This window comes from Heptranchias perlo, unplaced genomic scaffold (assembly GCF_035084215.1).
Source record: "Heptranchias perlo isolate sHepPer1 unplaced genomic scaffold, sHepPer1.hap1 HAP1_SCAFFOLD_52, whole genome shotgun sequence".
NCBI lineage: Eukaryota > Metazoa > Chordata > Chondrichthyes > Hexanchiformes > Hexanchidae > Heptranchias > Heptranchias perlo.
Window position 1 is genome coordinate 3,074,434 of NW_027139537.1, and position 8,744 is coordinate 3,083,177.

Genomic DNA, 8,744 nt, shown 5'->3' on the forward strand with positions numbered 1-8,744 from the left:
TCAACATGTTGACACCTCTTTTCCTTTCTCAAACCTGAAAGCTTTTTGTGTCTGCCCGAGCGCGGCTGTTTCACTCGAGTATTTGTCTCTGCTCACCGGCAGGGAGCGCATTTGAGCAGCAACCTTGTTAAAATTTCAAAATATACTTTATTTCATAAAATTTAAGGATACATACAGTTCAATGTAAAAGTCGCAATTCCAGTTCAAAACAATACAAAATAGTTCGCACACACTATGATCCCATTAATTCAATGCAAAACACAGTACATATCTTAGATTACATTCTGTACAACACAAGGTGGGATGGACTCAATACATATCTTAGATTACATTCTGTACAATACAAGGTGGGGTGGACTCAGTACATATCCTATAATACATTCTGTACAATACAAGATGGGGTGGACACAGTGCAAATCTTAATATACATTCTGTACAATACAAGTTGGGGTGGACATAGTACCTATCTTAATATACATTCTGTACAATACAAGGTGGGGTGGACACATTACATACCTTATATTACATTCTGTACAATACAAGGTGGGGTGGATTCAGTACATAACTTCTATTACATTCTGTACAATACAAAGGTGGGGTGGTCATAGTACCTTTCTTAATATACATTCCATACAATACAAGGTGGGGTGGACACAGTACATATCTTAATATACATTCTGTACAATAGAAATGTGGGGTGGACTCAGTACATATCTTATTTTACATTTTGTACAATACAAGGTGGGGTGGATTCAGTACATATCTTATATTACATTCTGTACAATACAAGGTGGGGTGGACACATTACATACCTTATATTACATTCTGTACAATACAAGGTGGGGTGGACACAGTACATATCTTATATTACATTCTGTACAATACAAGGTGGGGTGGACTCAGTACATATCTTATATTACATTCTGTATAATACAAGGTGGGGTGGACTCAGTACATATCTTATATTACGTTCCGTATAATACAAGGTGGGTTGCACTCAGTACATATCTTATATTACATTCTGTACAGTACACAGTGGGTTGGACTCAGTCCATATCTTATATTACATTCTGTACAATACAAGGTGGGGTGGACTCAGTACATATCTTATATTACATTCCGTATAATACAAGGTGGGGTGGACTCAGTACATATCTTTCTTACATTCTGTACAATACAAGGCGGTGTGGACTCAGTACATATCTTATATTACATTCTGTATAATACAATGTGGGGTGGACTCAGTACATATCTTATATTACATTCCGTATAATACAAGGTGGGGTGGACGCAGTACATATCTTATATTACATTCTGTACAGTACAAGGTGGGTTGGCCTTGAAGTTCAGCAAGTCCGGCATAAAAGGATTTGCTGATCCTTCGTATTTTGGTCTGTGAAGACGTCACCGAGCCCTCTTCCTCCTTCAGGCTGCTGATCACCAGAGGTCTCTCGGTGCAGCTTCTGGAGCGGACTCTGGACCGGGACATGATGCTTGAGGCTTCTTTAACTGGACGGGTCTCATCACCCCCTCCCGCCCCCCGCCGTGAGATCACAGGGTGAGGCCCCTTTTACTGCATAGGTCATACTGTGAGATAATATTTCAAGAGTGTATTCGGGACTGTTTCTTAGATCAATACGTCGGGAACCAACAAAGGAACAGGCCATTTTGGATCTGGTAATGGGTAACGAAACAGTTTAATTAATGATCTCAAAGTAAAGGTTCACTTGGGAAGCAGTGCTCATAACATACAAATACATAAAGGGCAAAAGGGTAACTAGGGAGAGAGTATGGCCTCTTAAGGATCAACAAGGTCATCTATGTGCGGAACCACAAGAGATGGGTGAGATCCTGAATGAATATTTCACATCGGTATTTACGGTTGAGAAAGGCATGGATGTTAGGGAACTTGGGGAAATAAATAGTGATGTCTTGAGGAGTGTACATATTACAGAGAGGGAGGTGCTGGAAGTCTTAACGCGCATCAAGGTAGATAAATCTCCGGGACCTGATGAAATGTATCCCAGGATGTTATGGGAGGTTAGGGAGGAAATTGCGGGTCCCCTAGCAGAGATATTTGAATCATCCACCGCTACAGGTGAGGTGCCTGAAGATTGGAGGGTAGCAAATGTTGTGCCTTTGTTTAAGAAGGGCGGCAGGGAAAAGCCTGGGAACTACAGACCGGTGAGCCTGACATCTGTAGTGGGTAAGTTGTTAGAGGGTATTCTGAGAGACAGGATCTACAGGCATTTGGAGAGGCAGGGACTGATTAGGAACAGTCAGCATGGTTTTGTGAGAGGAAAATCATGTCTCACGAATTTGATTGAGTTTTTTGAAGGGGTAACCAAGAAGATAGATGAGGGCTGTGCAGTAGACGTGGTCTACATGGACTTCAGCAAAGCATTTGACAAGGTACCGCATGGTAGGTTGTTACATAAGGTTAAATCTCATGGGATCCAAGGTGAGGTAGCCAATTGGATACAAAATTGGCTTGACGACAGAAGACAGAGGGTGGTTGTAGAGGGTTGTTTTTGAAACTGGATGCCTGTGTCCAGCGGTGTGCCTCAGGGATCGGTGCTGGGTCCGCTGTTATTTTTTATTTATATTAATGATTTGGATGAGAATTTAGGAGGCATGGTTAGTAAGTTTGCAGATGACACCAAGATTGGTGGCATTGTGGACAGTGAAGAATGTTATCTAGGATTGCAACGGGATCTTGATAAATTGGGCCAGTGGGCCGATGAATGGCAGATGGAGTTTAATTTAGATAAATGTGAGGTGATGCATTTTGGGAGATCGAATCGGGCCAGGACCTACTCCGTTAATGGTAGGGCGTTGGGGAGAGTTATAGAACAAAGAGATCTGGGAGTACAGATTCATAGCTCCTTGAAAGTGGAGTCACAGGTGGATAGGGTGGTGAAGAAGGCATTCAGCATGCTTGGTTTCATTGGTCAGAACATTGAATGCAGGAGTTGGGATGTCTTGTTGAAGTTGTACAGGGCATTGGTGAGGCCACACTTGGAGTACTGTGTACAGTTCTGGTCACCCTATTATAGAAAGGATATTATTAAACTAGAAAGAGTGCAGAAAAGATTTACTAGGATGCTACCGGGACTTGATGGTTTGACTTACAGGGAGAGGTTAGACAGACTGGGACTTTTTTCCCTGGAGAGTAGGAGGTTAAGGGGTGATCTTATAGAAGTCTATAAAATAATGAGGGGCATAGATAAGGTCGATAGTCAAAATCTTTGCCCAAAGGTAGGGGAGTCTATAACGAGGGGGCACAGATTTAAGGTGAGAGGGGAGAGATACAAAAAGGTCCAGAGGGGCAATTTTTTCACTCAAAGGGTGGTGAGTGTCTGGAACGAGCTGCCAGAGGCAGTAGTAGAGGCGGGTACAATTTTGTCTTTTAAAAAGAATTTGGACAGTTACATGGGTAAGATGGGTATAGAGGGATATGGGCCAAGTGCAGGCAATTGGGACTAGCTTAGTGGTATAAACTGGGCGACATGGACATGTTGGGCCGAAGGGCCTGTTTCCATGTTGTAACTTCTATGATTCTATGATTCTATGATAACATGATAGAATTTAACATCCAGTTTGAGAGCGAGGATTTTGGGTCTGAAACTAATATATTAAACTTAAATATGGGCAATTATAAAGGAATGAGGGCGGAATTGGCTAAAGTGGACTGGGTGAACAGATTAGATGGTATGATGGTGGATAAGCAGTGGCAAACATTTAAAAATATATTTTATGACTCGCAACAAAAATATATCCCTGTGAGGAGGAAAGATGCCATAAAAAGGATGAACCAACCATGGCTAACCAAGGAAGTCAAGGATGGTACCAGGTTCAAAGAAAAAGCAGATAACATGGCAATGGTTAATGGTAAGCCCTATGATTGGGAAAACTTTAAAAACCAGCAAAGGATGACGAAAAGAATAATAAAGAGGGAGAAAATAAATCATGTGAGAAAACTAGCAAGAAATATAAAAACTGACAGTAAAAGCTTCTACAAGTATATAAAATGGAAAAGATTAGCTGAAGTAAACATTGGTCCCTTAAAGGATGAGACTGGGGAAATAATAATAGAAACAAGGAAATAGCAGAGGAATTGAACAGATATTTTGTCTCTGTCTTCACAGCAGAAGACACGAATAATGTACCAATAATAGCAGAAAACCAAGGGACAAAGGGGAGGGAGGAACTAAAAACAATCACTATCACTAGAGAAAAAGTACCAGGTAAACTAATGGGTCTAAAGGCTGACAAGTCCTCTGGACCTGATGGCTTGCATCCGAGGGTCTTAAAGGAAGTGGCTACAGAGATAGTGGATGGTTTGGTTGTAATCTTCCAGAATTAACTAGATTCTGGAAAGGTCCGAGCGGATTGGAAAACCGCAAACCTAACACCTCTATTCAAGAAGGGAGTGAGGCAGAGAGCAGGTAATTATAGACCAGTTAGCCTAACATCTGTCATTGGGAAAATGCTAGAATCCATTATTAAGGAAGAAGCAGCAGGACATTCAGAGACTCATAATACAATCAAGCAGAGTCAACGTGGTTTTATGAAGGGGAAATCGTGTCTGACAAATTTATTAGAGTTCTTTGAGGAAGTAACGGGCAGGGTGGATAAAGGGGAAACAATGGATGCAGTATATTTGGATTTCCAAAAGGCATTCGATAAGGTGCCACATAAAAGATTACTGCGCAAGCTAAGAGCTCATGGTATTGGGGGTAATATACTGGCATTGATAGAGGATTGGATAACTAACAGAAAACAGAGAGTCGGGATAAAAGGGTCATTTTAAAAATGACAATCTGTAACTTGTGGGGTGCCGCAGGGCTCAGTGCTGGAGCCTCAACTATTTACAATATGCATCAATGACTTGTATGAAGGAACAGAGTGTCTTGTGGCCAAATTTGCTGATAATACAAAGACAGGTGGAAAAGCAAGTTGCGATGAGGACACAAAGTGTCTGGTAATGGATATTGACAGGTTAAGCGAATGGGCAACATTTTGGCAGAAGGAATATAATGTGGGAAAATGTGAAGTCATCCGCTTTGGGAGGAAAAATAAAAAGCAAAATATTATTTGAATGGAGAAATACTACAAAATACTGCGGTACAGAGGGATCGGGGTGCCCTTGTACATGAAACACAAAAAGTCAACATGTAGGTGCAGCAGTTAATCCGGAAGTCAAACGCAATATTGGCCTTTAATTCTAGGGGAATGGAATATAAAAACAGGGAAGTCATGCTACAACTGTACAGGGTGCTGGTGTGACCACACCTGGAGTAATGCGTACAGTTCTGGTGCCCTTATTTAAGGAAGGACATACTTGCATTGGAGGCAGTTCAGAGAAGGTTCACAAGGTTGATTCCAGGGACGGAATGGTTGTCTTATGAGGAAAGATTGAACAGGTTGGGTCCATACTCATTGGAGGTTAGAAGAATGAGAGGAGATCTTATTGAAACATACAAGATTCTGAGGGGACTCGATAGGGTAGATGCTGAGAGGATGTTATCGCACATGGGGGAATCTAAAACTCGGGGGCATAGTCTCAGAATGAGAGGTCGCCCGTTTAAGACGGAAATTAGGTCGAATTTTTTCACCCAGAGGGTCGTGAATCTTTGGAATTCTTTACACCAAAAAGCTGTGGAGGCTGAGTCATTGAATACATTCAAGGCTGAGTTAGACACATTTTTGATCAGCAAGGGAGTCAAAGGATATGGGGAAAAGGCGGGAAAGTAGAGTTGAGGTAAAAATCAGATCAGCCATGATCTCATTAAATGCATGAGCAGTTTCGAGGGCCCGAATGGCCTGCTCCTTCTCCTATCTCTTATGGTCTTAAGGTCTTATGATGAGGTCAAGTCGGTTTTTCCCACGTATTGGTTCACTCACCACCTGCCGCAGGCCCAGTCTTGCAGCTGTTTTCTTCAGGACTCGGTCAGCTCCGTTAGTAGTGGTGCTACTGAGCCACTCTTGGTGATGGACGTTGAAGTCCCCCACCTAGAGTCCATTCTGTGCCCTTGCTACCCTCAGTCCTTCCTCCAATTGGTGATCAACATGGAGGAGGACTGATTCATCAGCTGAGGGAGAGCAGTAGGTGGTAATTACAGGAGGTTGTCTTGCCCATATTTGACCTGATGACATGAGACTTCTTGCGATCCCGAGTCAATGTTAACCACTTCCAGGGCTATTCTCCCCTGAAAGTATACAGCTGTACTGCCAGCCCTGGTGTGTCTGAGCTGCCGGTGGGACAGGACATAACTGTGAATCAATGATTACAGTTTCAGTTTCAAGCACTCACTGAGTGAATCAATGATCTCAGTGCTGGGTCACCCTCCCACTGTGTGAATCAATGATCACAGTGCTGGGTCACCCACTCACTGTGTGAATCAATGATAACTGTGCTGGGTTACTCACCCACTGTGTGAATCAATGATCACAGTGCTGGGTCACTCACCCACTGTGTGAATCAATGATCACAGTGCTGGGTCACCCAACCACTGTGTGAATCAATGATCACAGTGCTGGGTCACCCACCCACTGTGTGAATCAGTGATCACAGTGCTGGGTCACCCTTCCACTGTGTGAATCAATGACCACAGTTCTGGGTCACTCACCCACTGCGTGAATCAATGATCACAGTGTTGGGTCACCCACCCACTGTGTGAATCAATGATCACAGTGCTGGGACACCCACCCACTGTGTGAATCAATGATCACAGTGCTGGGTCACCCACTCACTGTGTGAATCAATGATCACAGTGCTGGGTCACTCACCCACTGTGCGAATCAATGATCACAGTGCTGGGTCACCCTCCCACTGTGTGAATCAATGATCACAGTGCGGGGTCACACACCCACTGTGTGAATCAATGATCACAGTGCTGGGTCACCCATCCACTGTGTGAATCAATGATCACAGTGCTGGGTCACTCTCCCACTGTGTGAATCAATGATCACAGTGCTGGGTCACCCACCCACTGTTTGAATCAATGATCACAGTGCTGGGTCACTCACCCACTGTGTGAATCAATGATCACAGTGCTGGGTCACCCACCCACTGTGTGAATCAATGATCACAGTGCTGGGTTACTCACCCACTGTGTGAATCAATGATCACAGTGCTGGGTCACTCACCCACTGTGTGAATGAATGATCACAGTGCTGGGTCACCCACCCACTGTGTGAATCAATGATCACAGTGCTGGGTCACCCATCCACTGTGTGAATCAATGGTTACAGTGCTGGGTCACCCACCCACTGTGTGAATCAATGATCACAGTGCTGGGTCATCCACTCACTGTGTGAATCAATGGTCACAGTGCTGGGTCACCCACCCACTGTGTGAATCAATGATCACAGTGCTGGGTCACCCACCCACTGTGTAAATCATCGGGTCTTGACAGGGTAGATGCTGAGAGATTGTATCTCCTGGCTGGACAGTTTAGATAGGGGGCATGGTTTCAGGATAATGGGTCGGCCATTTAAGACTGAGATGAGGAAGAATTTCTTCACTCAGAGGGTGGTGAATCTTTGGAATTCTCTACCCCAGAGGGCTGTGGATGCTCAGTCGTTGTGTATGTTCAAGGCTAAGGTGGATAGACATTTGGATTTTTTTTATTCGTTCATGGGATGTGGGCTTCGCTGGCGATGTCAGCATTTATTGCCCATCCCTAATTGCCCTTGAGAAGGTGGTGGTGAGCCGGCTCCTTGAACCGCTGCAGTCCGTGTGGTGAAGGTTCTCCCACAGTACTGTTCGGTAGGGAGTTCCAGGATTTTGACCCAGCGACAATGAAGGAACGGCGATATATTTTCAATTCGGGATGGTGTGTGACTTGGAGGGGAACTTGCAGGTGGTGTTGTTCCCATGTACCTGCTGCTCTTGTCCTTCTGGATGGAATCAAGGGATCTGGGGATCGAGCAGGAAAGTGGAGTTGAGGTTGAAGATCAGCCATGATCTGATTGAAGGGCGGAGCCGTCTCAAGGGGCTGTATGGCCGACTCCTGCTCCTATTTCTTACATTCTTATGTTCTTATGATCAGGACAGTTGCTGGAGGCTGGTATCTACATTATGCAAATTAGTGCCTACTGAGTCATGGCTGCACGACAGAAACGCTATTTCTTTTTCACAGAATTATAAGTTTACAAAAGGTGAAGCGAAGATTAATTGCGTTTTTATTCGATTCCCTGCCGGGTGCAATGAATGGTGGAAGAATTGGTCCGCGCTCAGCCTGTGTTAAAGGGGGCTCGCTGAGGGTGGAGAGCGGTGTTGCGGCATCCTTTCAGTAAGACTATACTTTTAGGGATCATTTCTATAGTTTTTGAACTTGAGAAATGTGTTCTGAAGTGTTTGGTCTCACTAAACACGAGGAGGAGATGTAGCTTTTCCTTCTGAGCGTGAAGCGGGTTGCAAGTGTTGTTTTATACCAGCGCTTGTAGCCATTGATGACCGTTCCCTTTTCTCAGTGTGCGAGAAGTGGAAGAAGGAAATGCATTCTGAGTGGTTAGTGTTTCTACAGCTCAAAAGTAGCAATATTTATCCGCTAATTATTTTATATTTAAAGGTGCTTCTCTCCAGCGAGAGTGTAAGTCTTTGCCACCTCAGCCGAGCTCGTACTGCTATCTGTTGCTCTTCCCCTCCTTTTTCGGTTTTGAACTCATCAGTAAGAGTTTGCACTGAACTGATTCGGCACAGTCGCTGAAATAACGTAGTTAATGGGGCACAAAAT

The 8,744-nt window shown here is 44.0% G+C and overlaps 1 non-coding gene across 1 annotated transcript; it reads left to right on the plus strand.

The window, feature by feature from the left end:
• Window positions 1-8,302: 8,302 nt before the first annotated feature.
• On the plus strand, window positions 8,303-8,520 carry LOC137314575 (small nucleolar RNA U3). The gene has a single exon (XR_010961232.1). It is a non-coding gene; the product is annotated as a small nucleolar RNA U3 (small nucleolar RNA).
• Window positions 8,521-8,744: the final 224 nt, after the last annotated feature.